Here is an 18099-nt window from a genome sequence, read left to right on the forward strand (position 1 = left end):
CAAAAAAAAAGTTCAGTAGCTTTCGGCTCGATATACCAGTTTACATGGTGAGTCAAACTCTCAATTTACCATTTTGCTTGTCCTTAAAAAAAGTTCAACGCATCTGATGGCTCTCAGCTCCTTTTAGTGGGGTATTACGCAAGAATATTATTTGTCAAGACTGAAGCGATATGGATGGCGCCATGGTCATCAGGATAGCTTTTCAAAGATGTTGATTGTCTACAAGGCTGACAATCCTACTTTAAATACTTGTTCTAACAATATGTCAACAGAGAAAATTTGTGTCTTTGAGGTTGAAATGAGGTGTCTTATATTGGAGCAATTGACTTACTCTCGCATGGAGGGAAGCTAATTTAACCTTCCTACCTTCACACTGCATGTGTGACTCTTATACTCAAGAAGGATTTCTCTTTAGGAGACTCTGTGTTCTTGTACCTCCAGACCCCTTTCAAAACAGGAGCCCAATGCTTTCAATATTGCAGAGTCCTTTCCCATTACACCTCCCACTTGGCTTGCAGTCATAATTACAGATCGTTAACTAGTGCGGAATTCCTAATGCCTCATTGTTCTGTGTAATTGTCACCCATGGCAATTGGTCAAATGGTGCCCTGACATCATAATGCTACTGCAGGATGTCATCTGACATGATGGCAAGCAATAGAATACATTTATCATGGTATTGAAATGGGTAGTAGGAAAGACAGGACTCCAGGCTGAAGGCAAAGATTGTGAGATTAAATAAACAAGGAAATTACATCAGATTTATTCATTAGTTTTATGGTGTCGGTGATCATAATATTCTCAGGTTCTCTATAGGTGAACTGATAGGGATTTGCAAGAATGAAGATGTCAGAATATGTTGTTTATAGCTTTTCTCATTCCCACTAACTGTAGCATAAACCTTCCTCCGTAAACTTATCAGATCACTTAATGGTCATTGGTGTACCATAACCTAAACGAATTGCTGTGAGCAAGGTACGCTGTCACTTGGATAGCAATGAGATCTTTTTATCTACATTCTAATATAGGTGCTAGGGTTGTGTAGAGAGTGGTAGGAAAGGAGGATTGAGATTGACAGGTATGCTAGGTTGAAAATAATATTGAGATTTGAATTCTTTTTGAGCTGTGGATTTTCAAATATTATAGACGTCATAGTACTGATTAATAACCCTTTATCAAAATCTGTTTGTTGTTGTGTTGCATTAGTTTGGGAATATTCAGGTTCTGTTAATAGACTAACAGTGGACTTTTCCATTTGCAGAATATATTGAATGACCAGCAGAGGCAGTGTTGCAGAAGATGATTTCTCTGAGTTGCTGAACCCAAAACAAAACAAAAAAAAGTTCAGCAGCTTTCGGCTCGATTTACCTGTTTACATGGTGAGTCAAACTCTCAATTTACCATTTTGCTTGTCCTTAAAAAAAGTTCAACGCATCTGATGGCTCTCAGCTCCTTTTAGTGGGGTATTACGCAAGAATATTATTTGTCAAGACTGAAGCGATATGGATGGCGCCATGGTCATCAGGATAGCTTTTCAAAGATGTTGATTGTCTACAAGGCTGACAATCCTACTTTAAATACTTGTTCTAACAATATGTCAACAGAGAAAATTTGTGTCTTTGAGGTTGAAATGAGGTGTCTTATATTGGAGCAATTGACTTACTCTCGCATGGAGGGAAGCTAATTTAACCTTCCTACCTTCACACTGCATGTGTGAATCTTATACTCAAGAAGGATTTCTCTTTAGGAGACTCTGTGTTCTTGTACCTCCAGACCCCTTTCAAAACAGGAGCCCAATGCTTTCAATATTGCAGAGTCCTTTCCCATTACACCTCCCACTTGGCTTGCAGTCATAATTACAGATCGTTACCTAGTGCGGAATTCCTAATGCCTCATTGTTCTGTGTAATTGTCACCCATGGCAATTGGTCAAATGGTGCCCTGACATCATAATGCTACTGCAGGATGTCATCTGACATGATGGCAAGCAATAGAATACATTTATCATGGTATTGAAATGGGTAGTAGGAAAGACAGGACTCCAGGCTGAAGGCAAAGATTGTGAGATTAAATAAACAAGGAAATTACATCAGATTTATTCATTAGTTTTATGGTGTCGGTGATCATAATATTCACAGGTTCTCTATAGGTTAACTGATAGGGATTTGCAAGAATGAAGATGTCAGAATATGTTGTTTATAGCTTTTCTCATTCCCACTAACTGTAGCATAAACCTTCCTCCGTAAACTTATCAGATCACTTAATGGTCATTGGTGTACCATAACCTAAACGAATTGCTGTGAGCAAGGTACACTGTCACTTGGATAGCAATGAGATCTTTTTATCTACATTCTAATATAGGTGCTAGGGTTGTGTAGAGAGTGGTAGGAAAGGAGGATTGAGATTGAAAGGTATGCTAGGTTGAAAATAATATTGAGATTTGAATTCTTTTTGAGCTGTGGATTTTCAAATATTATAGACGTCATAGTACTGATTAATAACCCTTTATCAAAATCTGTTTGTTGTTGTGTTGCATTAGTTTGGGAATATTCAGGTTCTGTTAATAGACTAACAGTGGACTTTTCCATTTGCAGAATATATTGAATGACCAGCAGAGGCAGTGTTGCATAATATGATTTCTCTGAGTTGCTGAACCCAAAACAAAAAAAAAGTTCAGTAGCTTTCGGCTCGATATACCAGTTTACATGGTGAGTCAAACTCTCAATTTACCATTTTGCTTGTCCTTAAAAAAAGTTCAACGCATCTGATGGCTCTCAGCTCCTTTTAGTGGGGTATTACGCAAGAATATTATTTGTCAAGACTGAAGCGATATGGATGGCGCCATGGTCATCAGGATAGCTTTTCAAAGATGTTGATTGTCTACAAGGCTGACAATCCTACTTTAAATACTTGTTCTAACAATATGTCAACAGAGAAAATTTGTGTCTTTGAGGTTGAAATGAGGTGTCTTATATTGGAGCAATTGACTTACTCTCGCATGGAGGGAAGCTAATTTAACCTTCCTACCTTCACACTGCATGTGTGACTCTTATACTCAAGAAGGATTTCTCTTTAGGAGACTCTGTGTTCTTGTACCTCCAGACCCCTTTCAAAACAGGAGCCCAATGCTTTCAATATTGCAGAGTCCTTTCCCATTACACCTCCCACTTGCCTTGCAGTCATAATTACAGATCGTTCCCTAGTGCGGAATTCCTAATGCCTCATTGTTCTGTGTAATTGTCACCCATGGCAATTGGTCAAATGGTGCCCTGACATCATAATGCTACTGCAGGATGTCATCTGACACGATGGCAAGCAATAGAATACATTTATCATGGTATTGAAATGGGTAGTAGGAAAGACAGGACTCCAGGCTGAAGGCAAAGATTGTGAGATTAAATAAACAAGGAAATTACATCAGATTTATTCATTAGTTTTATGGTGTCGGTGATCATAATATTCACAGGTTCTCTATAGGTTAACTGATAGGGATTTGCAAGAATGAAGATGTCAGAATATGTTGTTTATAGCTTTTCTCATTCCCACTAACTGTAGCATAAACCTTCCTCCGTAAACTTATCAGATCACTTAATGGTCATTGGTGTACCATAACCTAAACGAATTGCTGTGAGCAAGGTACACTGTCACTTGGATAGCAATGAGATCTTTTTATCTACATTCTAATATAGGTGCTCGGGTTGTGTAGAGAGTGGTAGGAAAGGAGGATTGAGATTGACAGTTATGCTAGGTTGAAAATAATATTGAGATTTGAATTCTTTTTGAGCTGTGGATTTTCAAATATTATAGACGTCATAGTACTGATTAATAACCCTTTATCAAAATCTGTTTGTTGTTGTGTTGCATTAGTTTGGGAATATTCAGGTTCTGTTAATAGACTAACAGTGGACTTTTCCATTTGCAGAATATATTGAATGACCAGCAGAGGCAGTGTTGCAGAATATGATTTCTCTGAGTTGCTGAACCCAAAACAAAAAAGAAGTTCAGTAGCTTTCGGCTCGATATACCAGTTTACATGGTGAGTCAAACTCTCAATTTACCATTTTGCTTGTCCTTAAAAAAAAGTTCAACGCATCTGATGGCTCTCAGCTCCTTTTAGTGGGGTATTACGCAAGAATATTATTTGTCAAGACTGAAGCGATATGGATGGCGCCATGGTCATCAGGATAGCTTTTCAAAGATGTTGATTGTCTACAAGGCTGACAATCCTACTTTAAATACTTGTTCTAACAATATGTCAACAGAGAAAATTTGTGTCTTTGAGGTTGAAATGAGGTGTCTTATATTGGAGCAATTGACTTACTCTCGCATGGAGGGAAGCTAATTTAACCTTCCTACCTTCACACTGCATGTGTGACTCTTATACTCAAGAAGGATTTCTCTTTAGGAGACTCTGTGTTCTTGTACCTCCAGACCCCTTTCAAAACAGGAGCCCAATGCTTTCAATATTGCAGAGTCCTTTCCCATTACACCTCCCACTTGGCTTGCAGTCATAATTACAGATCGTTACCTAGTGCGGAATTCCTAATGCCTCATTGTTCTGTGTAATTGTCACCCATGGCAATTGGTCAAATGGTGCCCTGACATCATAATGCTACTGCAGGATGTCATCTGACATGATGGCAAGCAATAGAATACATTTATCATGGTATTGAAATGGGTAGTAGGAAAGACAGGACTCCAGGCTGAAGGCAAAGATTGTGAGATTAAATAAACAAGGAAATTACATGAGATTTATTCATTAGTTTTATGGTGTCGGTGATCATAATATTCTCAGGTTCTCTATAGGTGAACTGATAGGGATTTGCAAGAATGAAGATGTCAGAATATGTTGTTTATAGCTTTTCTCATTCCCACTAACTGTAGCATAAACCTTCCTCCGTAAACTTATCAGATCACTTGATGGTCATTGGTGTACCATAACCTAAACGAATTGCTGTGAGCAAGGTACACTGTCACTTGGATAGCAATGAGATCTTTTTATCTACATTCTAATATAGGTGCTAGGGTTGTGTAGAGAGTGGTAGGAAAGGAGGATTGAGATTGACAGGTATGCTAGGTTGAAAATAATATTGAGATTTGAATTCTTTTTGAGCTGTGGATTTTCAAATATTATAGACGTCATAGTACTGATTAATAACCCTTTATCAAAATCTGTTTGTTGTTGTGTTGCATTAGTTTGGGAATATTCAGGTTCTGTTAATAGACTAACAGTGGACTTTTCCATTTGCAGAATATATTGAATGACCAGCAGAGGCAGTGTTGCAGAATATGATTTCTCTGAGTTGCTGAACCCAAAACAAAAAAAAAGTTCAGTAGCTTTCGGCTCGATATACCAGTTTACATGGTGAGTCAAACTCTCAATTTACCATTTTGCTTGTCCTTAAAAAAAGTTCAACGCATCTGATGGCTCTCAGCTCCTTTTAGTGGGGTATTACGCAAGAATATTATTTGTCAAGACTGAAGCGATATGGATGGCGCCATGGTCATCAGGATAGCTTTTCAAAGATGTTGATTGTCTACAAGGCTGACAATCCTACTTTAAATACTTGTTCTAACAATATGTCAACAGAGAAAATTAGTGTCTTTGAGGTTGAAATGAGGTGTCTTATATTGGAGCAATTGACTTACTCTCGCATGGAGGGAAGCTAATTTAACCTTCCTACCTTCACACTGCATGTGTGACTCTTATACTCAAGAAGGATTTCTCTTTAGGAGACTCTGTGTTCTTGTAACTCCAGACCCCTTTCAAAACAGGAGCCCAATGCTTTCAATATTGCAGAGTCCTTTCCCATTACACCTCCCACTTGGCTTGCAGTCATAATTACAGATCGTTACCTAGTGCGGAATTCCTAATGCCTCATTGTTCTGTGTAATTGTCACCCATGGCAATTGGTCAAATGGTGCCCTGACATCATAATGCTACTGCAGGATGTCATCTGACATGAGGGCAAGCAATAGAATACATTTATCATGGTATTGAAATGGTTAGTAGGAAATACAGGACTCCAGGCTGAAGGCAAAGATTGTGAGATTAAATAAACAAGGAAATTACAGGAGATTTATTCATTAGTTTTATGGTGTCGGTGATCATAATATTCTCAGGTTCTCTATAGGTGAACTGATAGGGATTTGCAAGAATGAAGATGTCAGAATATGTTGTTTATAGCTTTTCTCATTCCCACTAACTGTAGCAGAAACCTTCCTCCGTAAACTTATCAGATCACTTAATGGTCATTGGTGTACCATAACCTAAACGAATTGCTGTGAGCAAGGTACACTGTCACTTGGATAGCAATGAGATCTTTTTATCTACATTCTAATATAGGTGCTAGGGTTGTGTAGAGAGTGGTAGGAAAGGAGGATTGAGATTGACAGGTATGCTAGGTTGAAAATAATATTGAGATTTGAATTCTTTTTGAGCTGTGGATTTTCAAATATTATAGACGTCATAGTACTGATTAATAACCCTTTATCAAAATCTGTTTGTTGTTGTGTTGCATTAGTTTGGGAATATTCAGGTTCTGTTAATAGACTAACAGTGGACTTTTCCATTTGCAGAATATATTGAATGACCAGCAGAGGCAGTGTTGCAGAATATGATTTCTCTGAGTTGCTGAACCCAAAACAAAAAAAAAGTTCAGTAGCTTTCGGCTCGATATACCAGTTTACATGGTGAGTCAAACTCTCAATTTACCATTTTGCTTGTCCTTAAAAAAAGTTCAACGCATCTGATGGCTCTCAGCTCCTTTTAGTGGGGTATTACGCAAGAATATTATTTGTCAAGACTGAAGCGATATGGATGGCGCCATGGTCATCAGGATAGCTTTTCAAAGATGTTGATTGTCTACAAGGCTGACAATCCTACTTTAAATACTTGTTCTAACAATATGTCAACAGAGAAAATTTGTGTCTTTGAGGTTGAAATGAGGTGTCTTATATTGGAGCAATTGACTTACTCTCGCATGGAGGGAAGCTAATTTAACCTTCCTACCTTCACACTGCATGTGTGACTCTTATACTCAAGAAGGATTTCTCTTTAGGAGACTCTGTGTTCTTGTACCTCCAGACCCCTTTCAAAACAGGAGCCCAATGCTTTCAATATTGCAGAGTCCTTTTCCATTACACCTCCCACTTGGCTTGCAGTCATAATTACAGATCGTTACCTAGTGCGGAATTCCTAATGCCTCATTGTTCTGTGTAATTGTCACCCATGGCAATTGGTCAAATGATGCCCTGACATCATAATGCTACTGCAGGATGTCATCTGACATGATGGCAAGCAATAGAATACATTTATCATGGTATTGAAATGGGTAGTAGGAAAGACAGGACTCCAGGCTGAAGGCAAAGATTGTGAGATTAAATAAACAAGGAAATTACATCAGATTTATTCATTAGTTTTATGGTGTCGGTGATCATAATATTCACAGGTTCTCTATAGGTTAACTGATAGGGATTTGCAAGAATGAAGATGTCAGAATATGTTGTTTATAGCTTTTCTCATTCCCACTAACTGTAGCATAAACCTTCCTCCGTAAACTTATCAGATCACTTAATGGTCATTGGTGTACCATAACCTAAACGAATTGCTGTGAGCAAGGTACACTGTCACTTGGATAGCAATGAGATCTTTTTATCTACATTCTAATATAGGTGCTAGGGTTGTGTAGAGAGTGGTAGGAAAGGAGGATTGAGATTGACAGTTATGCTAGGTTGAAAATAATATTGAGATTTGAATTCTTTTTGAGCTGTGGATTTTCAAATATTATAGACGTCATAGTACTGATTAATAACCCTTTATCAAAATCTGTTTGTTGTTGTGTTGCATTAGTTTGGGAATATTCAGGTTCTGTTAATAGACTAACAGTGGACTTTTCCATTTGCAGAATATATTGAATGACCAGCAGAGGCAGTGTTGCAGAATATGATTTCTCTGAGTTGCTGAACCCAAAACAAAAAAAAAGGTTCAGTAGCTTTCGGCTCGATATACCAGTTTACATGGTGAGTCAAACTCTCAATTTACCATTTTGCTTGTCCTTAAAAAAAGTTCAACGCATCTGATGGCTCTCAGCTCCTTTTAGTGGGGTATTACGCAAGAATATTATTTGTCAAGACTGAAGCGATATGGATGGCGCCATGGTCATCAGGATAGCTTTTCAAAGATGTTGATTGTCTACAAGGCTGACAATCCTACTTTAAATACTTGTTCTAACAATATGTCAACAGAGAAAATTTGTGTCTTTGAGGTTGAAATGAGGTGTCTTATATTGGAGCAATTGACTTACTCTCGCATGGAGGGAAGCTAATTTAACCTTCCTACCTTCACACTGCATGTGTGACTCTTATACTCAAGAAGGATTTCTCTTTAGGAGACTCTGTGTTCTTGTACCTCCAGACCCCTTTCAAAACAGGAGCCCAATGCTTTCAATATTGCAGAGTCCTTTCCCATTACACCTCCCACTTGGCTTGCAGTCATAATTACAGATCGTTACCTAGTGCGGAATTCCTAATGCCTCATTGTTCTGTGTAATTGTCACCCATGGCAATTGGTCAAATGATGCCCTGACATCATAATGCTACTGCAGGATGTCATCTGACATGATGGCAAGCAATAGAATACATTTATCATGGTATTGAAATGGGTAGTAGGAAAGACAGGACTCCAGGCTGAAGGCAAAGATTGTGAGATTAAATAAACAAGGAAATTACATCAGATTTATTCATTAGTTTTATGGTGTCGGTGATCATAATATTCACAGGTTCTCTATAGGTTAACTGATAGGGATTTGCAAGAATGAAGATGTCAGAATATGTTGTTTATAGCTTTTCTCATTCCCACTAACTGTAGCATAAACCTTCCTCCGTAAACTTATCAGATCACTTAATGGTCATTGGTGTACCATAACCTAAACGAATTGCTGTGAGCAAGGTACACTGTCACTTGGATAGCAATGAGATCTTTTTATCTACATTCTAATATAGGTGCTAGGGTTGTGTAGAGAGTGGTAGGAAAGGAGGATTGAGATTGACAGTTATGCTAGGTTGAAAATAATATTGAGATTTGAATTCTTTTTGAGCTGTGGATTTTCAAATATTATAGACGTCATAGTACTGATTAATAACCCTTTATCAAAATCTGTTTGTTGTTGTGTTGCATTAGTTTGGGAATATTCAGGTTCTGTTAATAGACTAACAGTGGACTTTTCCATTTGCAGAATATATTGAATGACCAGCAGAGGCAGTGTTGCAGAATATGATTTCTCTGAGTTGCTGAACCCAAAACAAAAAAAAAGGTTCAGTAGCTTTCGGCTCGATATACCAGTTTACATGGTGAGTCAAACTCTCAATTTACCATTTTGCTTGTCCTTAAAAAAAGTTCAACGCATCTGATGGCTCTCAGCTCCTTTTAGTGGGGTATTACGCAAGAATATTATTTGTCAAGACTGAAGCGATATGGATGGCGCCATGGTCATCAGGATAGCTTTTCAAAGATGTTGATTGTCTACAAGGCTGACAATCCTACTTTAAATACTTGTTCTAACAATATGTCAACAGAGAAAATTTGTGTCTTTGAGGTTGAAATGAGGTGTCTTATATTGGAGCAATTGACTTACTCTCGCATGGAGGGAAGCTAATTTAACCTTCCTACCTTCACACTGCATGTGTGACTCTTATACTCAAGAAGGATTTCTCTTTAGGAGACTCTGTGTTCTTGTACCTCCAGACCCCTTTCAAAACAGGAGCCCAATGCTTTCAATATTGCAGAGTCCTTTCCCATTACACCTCCCACTTGGCTTGCAGTCATAATTACAGATCGTTACCTAGTGCGGAATTCCTAATGCCTCATTGTTCTGTGTAATTGTCACCCATGGCAATTGGTCAAATGGTGCCCTGACATCATAATGCTACTGCAGGATGTCATCTGACATGATGGCAAGCAATAGAATACATTTATCATGGTATTGAAATGGGTAGTAGGAAAGACAGGACTCCAGGCTGAAGGCAAAGATTGTGAGATTAAATAAACAAGGAAATTACATGAGATTTATTCATTAGTTTTATGGTGTCGGTGATCATAATATTCTCAGGTTCTCTATAGGTGAACTGATAGGGATTTGCAAGAATGAAGATGTCAGAATATGTTGTTTATAGCTTTTCTCATTCCCACTAACTGTAGCATAAACCTTCCTCCGTAAACTTATCAGATCACTTAATGGTCATTGGTGTACCATAACCTAAACGAATTGCTGTGAGCAAGGTACACTGTCACTTGGATAGCAATGAGATCTTTTTATCTACATTCTAATATAGGTGCTAGGGTTGTGTAGAGAGTGGTAGGAAAGGAGGATTGAGATTGACAGGTATGCTAGGTTGAAAATAATATTGAGATTTGAATTCTTTTTGAGCTGTGGATTTTCAAATATTATAGACGTCATAGTACTGATTAATAACCCTTTATCAAAATCTGTTTGTTGTTGTGTTGCATTAGTTTGGGAATATTCAGGTTCTGTTAATAGACTAACAGTGGACTTTTCCATTTGCAGAATATATTGAATGACCAGCAGAGGCAGTGTTGCAGAATATGATTTCTCTGAGTTGCTGAACCCAAAACAAAAAAAAAGTTCAGTAGCTTTCGGCTCGATATACCAGTTTACATGGTGAGTCAAACTCTCAATTTACCATTTTGCTTGTCCTTAAAAAAAGTTCAACGCATCTGATGGCTCTCAGCTCCTTTTAGTGGGGTATTACGCAAGAATATTATTTGTCAAGACTGAAGCGATATGGATGGCGCCATGGTCATCAGGATAGCTTTTCAAAGATGTTGATTGTCTACAAGGCTGACAATCCTACTTTAAATACTTGTTCTAACAATATGTCAACAGAGAAAATTTGTGTCTTTGAGGTTGAAATGAGGTGTCTTATATTGGAGCAATTGACTTACTCTCGCATGGAGGGAAGCTAATTTAACCTTCCTACCTTCACACTGCATGTGTGACTCTTATACTCAAGAAGGATTTCTCTTTAGGAGACTCTGTGTTCTTGTACCTCCAGACCCCTTTCAAAACAGGAGCCCAATGCTTTCAATATTGCAGAGTCCTTTCCCATTACACCTCCCACTTGGCTTGCAGTCATAATTACAGATCGTTACCTAGTGCGGAATTCCTAATGCCTCATTGTTCTGTGTAATTGTCACCCATGGCAATTGGTCAAATGGTGCCCTGACATCATAATGCTACTGCAGGATGTCATCTGACATGATGGCAAGCAATAGAATACATTTATCATGGTATTGAAATGGGTAGTAGGAAAGACAGGACTCCAGGCTGAAGGCAAAGATTGTGAGATTAAATAAACAAGGAAATTACATGAGATTTATTCATTAGTTTTATGGTGTCGGTGATCATAATATTCTCAGGTTCTCTATAGGTGAACTGATAGGGATTTGCAAGAATGAAGATGTCAGAATATGTTGTTTATAGCTTTTCTCATTCCCACTAACTGTAGCATAAACCTTCCTCCGTAAACTTATCAGATCACTTGATGGTCATTGGTGTACCATAACCTAAACGAATTGCTGTGAGCAAGGTACACTGTCACTTGGATAGCAATGAGATCTTTTTATCTACATTCTAATATAGGTGCTAGGGTTGTGTAGAGAGTGGTAGGAAAGGAGGATTGAGATTGACAGGTATGCTAGGTTGAAAATAATATTGAGATTTGAATTCTTTTTGAGCTGTGGATTTTCAAATATTATAGACGTCATAGTACTGATTAATAACCCTTTATCAAAATCTGTTTGTTGTTGTGTTGCATTAGTTTGGGAATATTCAGGTTCTGTTAATAGACTAACAGTGGACTTTTCCATTTGCAGAATATATTGAATGACCAGCAGAGGCAGTGTTGCAGAATATGATTTCTCTGAGTTGCTGAACCCAAAACAAAAAAAAAGTTCAGTAGCTTTCGGCTCGATATACCAGTTTACATGGTGAGTCAAACTCTCAATTTACCATTTTGCTTGTCCTTAAAAAAAGTTCAACGCATCTGATGGCTCTCAGCTCCTTTTAGTGGGGTATTACGCAAGAATATTATTTGTCAAGACTGAAGCGATATGGATGGCGCCATGGTCATCAGGATAGCTTTTCAAAGATGTTGATTGTCTACAAGGCTGACAATCCTACTTTAAATACTTGTTCTAACAATATGTCAACAGAGAAAATTAGTGTCTTTGAGGTTGAAATGAGGTGTCTTATATTGGAGCAATTGACTTACTCTCGCATGGAGGGAAGCTAATTTAACCTTCCTACCTTCACACTGCATGTGTGACTCTTATACTCAAGAAGGATTTCTCTTTAGGAGACTCTGTGTTCTTGTAACTCCAGACCCCTTTCAAAACAGGAGCCCAATGCTTTCAATATTGCAGAGTCCTTTCCCATTACACCTCCCACTTGGCTTGCAGTCATAATTACAGATCGTTACCTAGTGCGGAATTCCTAATGCCTCATTGTTCTGTGTAATTGTCACCCATGGCAATTGGTCAAATGGTGCCCTGACATCATAATGCTACTGCAGGATGTCATCTGACATGAGGGCAAGCAATAGAATACATTTATCATGGTATTGAAATGGTTAGTAGGAAATACAGGACTCCAGGCTGAAGGCAAAGATTGTGAGATTAAATAAACAAGGAAATTACAGGAGATTTATTCATTAGTTTTATGGTGTCGGTGATCATAATATTCTCAGGTTCTCTATAGGTGAACTGATAGGGATTTGCAAGAATGAAGATGTCAGAATATGTTGTTTATAGCTTTTCTCATTCCCACTAACTGTAGCAGAAACCTTCCTCCGTAAACTTATCAGATCACTTAATGGTCATTGGTGTACCATAACCTAAACGAATTGCTGTGAGCAAGGTACACTGTCACTTGGATAGCAATGAGATCTTTTTATCTACATTCTAATATAGGTGCTAGGGTTGTGTAGAGAGTGGTAGGAAAGGAGGATTGAGATTGACAGGTATGCTAGGTTGAAAATAATATTGAGATTTGAATTCTTTTTGAGCTGTGGATTTTCAAATATTATAGACGTCATAGTACTGATTAATAACCCTTTATCAAAATCTGTTTGTTGTTGTGTTGCATTAGTTTGGGAATATTCAGGTTCTGTTAATAGACTAACAGTGGACTTTTCCATTTGCAGAATATATTGAATGACCAGCAGAGGCAGTGTTGCAGAATATGATTTCTCTGAGTTGCTGAACCCAAAACAAAAAAAAAGTTCAGTAGCTTTCGGCTCGATATACCAGTTTACATGGTGAGTCAAACTCTCAATTTACCATTTTGCTTGTCCTTAAAAAAAGTTCAACGCATCTGATGGCTCTCAGCTCCTTTTAGTGGGGTATTACGCAAGAATATTATTTGTCAAGACTGAAGCGATATGGATGGCGCCATGGTCATCAGGATAGCTTTTCAAAGATGTTGATTGTCTACAAGGCTGACAATCCTACTTTAAATACTTGTTCTAACAATATGTCAACAGAGAAAATTTGTGTCTTTGAGGTTGAAATGAGGTGTCTTATATTGGAGCAATTGACTTACTCTCGCATGGAGGGAAGCTAATTTAACCTTCCTACCTTCACACTGCATGTGTGACTCTTATACTCAAGAAGGATTTCTCTTTAGGAGACTCTGTGTTCTTGTACCTCCAGACCCCTTTCAAAACAGGAGCCCAATGCTTTCAATATTGCAGAGTCCTTTTCCATTACACCTCCCACTTGGCTTGCAGTCATAATTACAGATCGTTACCTAGTGCGGAATTCCTAATGCCTCATTGTTCTGTGTAATTGTCACCCATGGCAATTGGTCAAATGATGCCCTGACATCATAATGCTACTGCAGGATGTCATCTGACATGATGGCAAGCAATAGAATACATTTATCATGGTATTGAAATGGGTAGTAGGAAAGACAGGACTCCAGGCTGAAGGCAAAGATTGTGAGATTAAATAAACAAGGAAATTACATCAGATTTATTCATTAGTTTTATGGTGTCGGTGATCATAATATTCACAGGTTCTCTATAGGTTAACTGATAGGGATTTGCAAGAATGAAGATGTCAGAATATGTTGTTTATAGCTTTTCTCATTCCCACTAACTGTAGCATAAACCTTCCTCCGTAAACTTATCAGATCACTTAATGGTCATTGGTGTACCATAACCTAAACGAATTGCTGTGAGCAAGGTACACTGTCACTTGGATAGCAATGAGATCTTTTTATCTACATTCTAATATAGGTGCTAGGGTTGTGTAGAGAGTGGTAGGAAAGGAGGATTGAGATTGACAGTTATGCTAGGTTGAAAATAATATTGAGATTTGAATTCTTTTTGAGCTGTGGATTTTCAAATATTATAGACGTCATAGTACTGATTAATAACCCTTTATCAAAATCTGTTTGTTGTTGTGTTGCATTAGTTTGGGAATATTCAGGTTCTGTTAATAGACTAACAGTGGACTTTTCCATTTGCAGAATATATTGAATGACCAGCAGAGGCAGTGTTGCAGAATATGATTTCTCTGAGTTGCTGAACCCAAAACAAAAAAAAAGGTTCAGTAGCTTTCGGCTCGATATACCAGTTTACATGGTGAGTCAAACTCTCAATTTACCATTTTGCTTGTCCTTAAAAAAAGTTCAACGCATCTGATGGCTCTCAGCTCCTTTTAGTGGGGTATTACGCAAGAATATTATTTGTCAAGACTGAAGCGATATGGATGGCGCCATGGTCATCAGGATAGCTTTTCAAAGATGTTGATTGTCTACAAGGCTGACAATCCTACTTTAAATACTTGTTCTAACAATATGTCAACAGAGAAAATTTGTGTCTTTGAGGTTGAAATGAGGTGTCTTATATTGGAGCAATTGACTTACTCTCGCATGGAGGGAAGCTAATTTAACCTTCCTACCTTCACACTGCATGTGTGACTCTTATACTCAAGAAGGATTTCTCTTTAGGAGACTCTGTGTTCTTGTACCTCCAGACCCCTTTCAAAACAGGAGCCCAATGCTTTCAATATTGCAGAGTCCTTTCCCATTACACCTCCCACTTGGCTTGCAGTCATAATTACAGATCGTTACCTAGTGCGGAATTCCTAATGCCTCATTGTTCTGTGTAATTGTCACCCATGGCAATTGGTCAAATGATGCCCTGACATCATAATGCTACTGCAGGATGTCATCTGACATGATGGCAAGCAATAGAATACATTTATCATGGTATTGAAATGGGTAGTAGGAAAGACAGGACTCCAGGCTGAAGGCAAAGATTGTGAGATTAAATAAACAAGGAAATTACATCAGATTTATTCATTAGTTTTATGGTGTCGGTGATCATAATATTCACAGGTTCTCTATAGGTTAACTGATAGGGATTTGCAAGAATGAAGATGTCAGAATATGTTGTTTATAGCTTTTCTCATTCCCACTAACTGTAGCATAAACCTTCCTCCGTAAACTTATCAGATCACTTAATGGTCATTGGTGTACCATAACCTAAACGAATTGCTGTGAGCAAGGTACACTGTCACTTGGATAGCAATGAGATCTTTTTATCTACATTCTAATATAGGTGCTAGGGTTGTGTAGAGAGTGGTAGGAAAGGAGGATTGAGATTGACAGTTATGCTAGGTTGAAAATAATATTGAGATTTGAATTCTTTTTGAGCTGTGGATTTTCAAATATTATAGACGTCATAGTACTGATTAATAACCCTTTATCAAAATCTGTTTGTTGTTGTGTTGCATTAGTTTGGGAATATTCAGGTTCTGTTAATAGACTAACAGTGGACTTTTCCATTTGCAGAATATATTGAATGACCAGCAGAGGCAGTGTTGCAGAATATGATTTCTCTGAGTTGCTGAACCCAAAACAAAAAAAAAGGTTCAGTAGCTTTCGGCTCGATATACCAGTTTACATGGTGAGTCAAACTCTCAATTTACCATTTTGCTTGTCCTTAAAAAAAGTTCAACGCATCTGATGGCTCTCAGCTCCTTTTAGTGGGGTATTACGCAAGAATATTATTTGTCAAGACTGAAGCGATATGGATGGCGCCATGGTCATCAGGATAGCTTTTCAAAGATGTTGATTGTCTACAAGGCTGACAATCCTACTTTAAATACTTGTTCTAACAATATGTCAACAGAGAAAATTTGTGTCTTTGAGGTTGAAATGAGGTGTCTTATATTGGAGCAATTGACTTACTCTCGCATGGAGGGAAGCTAATTTAACCTTCCTACCTTCACACTGCATGTGTGACTCTTATACTCAAGAAGGATTTCTCTTTAGGAGACTCTGTGTTCTTGTACCTCCAGACCCCTTTCAAAACAGGAGCCCAATGCTTTCAATATTGCAGAGTCCTTTCCCATTACACCTCCCACTTGGCTTGCAGTCATAATTACAGATCGTTACCTAGTGCGGAATTCCTAATGCCTCATTGTTCTGTGTAATTGTCACCCATGGCAATTGGTCAAATGGTGCCCTGACATCATAATGCTACTGCAGGATGTCATCTGACATGATGGCAAGCAATAGAATACATTTATCATGGTATTGAAATGGGTAGTAGGAAAGACAGGACTCCAGGCTGAAGGCAAAGATTGTGAGATTAAATAAACAAGGAAATTACATGAGATTTATTCATTAGTTTTATGGTGTCGGTGATCATAATATTCTCAGGTTCTCTATAGGTGAACTGATAGGGATTTGCAAGAATGAAGATGTCAGAATATGTTGTTTATAGCTTTTCTCATTCCCACTAACTGTAGCATAAACCTTCCTCCGTAAACTTATCAGATCACTTAATGGTCATTGGTGTACCATAACCTAAACGAATTGCTGTGAGCAAGGTACACTGTCACTTGGATAGCAATGAGATCTTTTTATCTACATTCTAATATAGGTGCTAGGGTTGTGTAGAGAGTGGTAGGAAAGGAGGATTGAGATTGACAGGTATGCTAGGTTGAAAATAATATTGAGATTTGAATTCTTTTTGAGCTGTGGATTTTCAAATATTATAGACGTCATAGTACTGATTAATAACCCTTTATCAAAATCTGTTTGTTGTTGTGTTGCATTAGTTTGGGAATATTCAGGTTCTGTTAATAGACTAACAGTGGACTTTTCCATTTGCAGAATATATTGAATGACCAGCAGAGGCAGTGTTGCAGAATATGATTTCTCTGAGTTGCTGAACCCAAAACAAAAAAAAAGTTCAGTAGCTTTCGGCTCGATATACCAGTTTACATGGTGAGTCAAACTCTCAATTTACCATTTTGCTTGTCCTTAAAAAAAGTTCAACGCATCTGATGGCTCTCAGCTCCTTTTAGTGGGGTATTACGCAAGAATATTATTTGTCAAGACTGAAGCGATATGGATGGCGCCATGGTCATCAGGATAGCTTTTCAAAGATGTTGATTGTCTACAAGGCTGACAATCCTACTTTAAATACTTGTTCTAACAATATGTCAACAGAGAAAATTTGTGTCTTTGAGGTTGAAATGAGGTGTCTTATATTGGAGCAATTGACTTACTCTCGCATGGAGGGAAGCTAATTTAACCTTCCTACCTTCACACTGCATGTGTGACTCTTATACTCAAGAAGGATTTCTCTTTAGGAGACTCTGTGTTCTTGTACCTCCAGACCCCTTTCAAAACAGGAGCCCAATGCTTTCAATATTGCAGAGTCCTTTCCCATTACACCTCCCACTTGGCTTGCAGTCATAATTACAGATCGTTACCTAGTGCGGAATTCCTAATGCCTCATTGTTCTGTGTAATTGTCACCCATGGCAATTGGTCAAATGGTGCCCTGACATCATAATGCTACTGCAGGATGTCATCTGACATGAGGGCAAGCAATAGAATACATTTATCATGGTATTGAAATGGGTAGTAGGAAAGACAGGACTCCAGGCTGAAGGCAAAGATTGTGAGATTAAATAAACAAGGAAATTACATCAGATTTATTCATTAGTTTTATGGTGTCGGTGATCATAATATTCTCAGGTTCTCTATAGGTGAACTGAT

This window comes from Lissotriton vulgaris, chromosome 11 (assembly GCF_964263255.1).
Source record: "Lissotriton vulgaris chromosome 11, aLisVul1.2, whole genome shotgun sequence".
Classification (NCBI taxonomy): Eukaryota; Metazoa; Chordata; class Amphibia; order Caudata; family Salamandridae; genus Lissotriton; species Lissotriton vulgaris.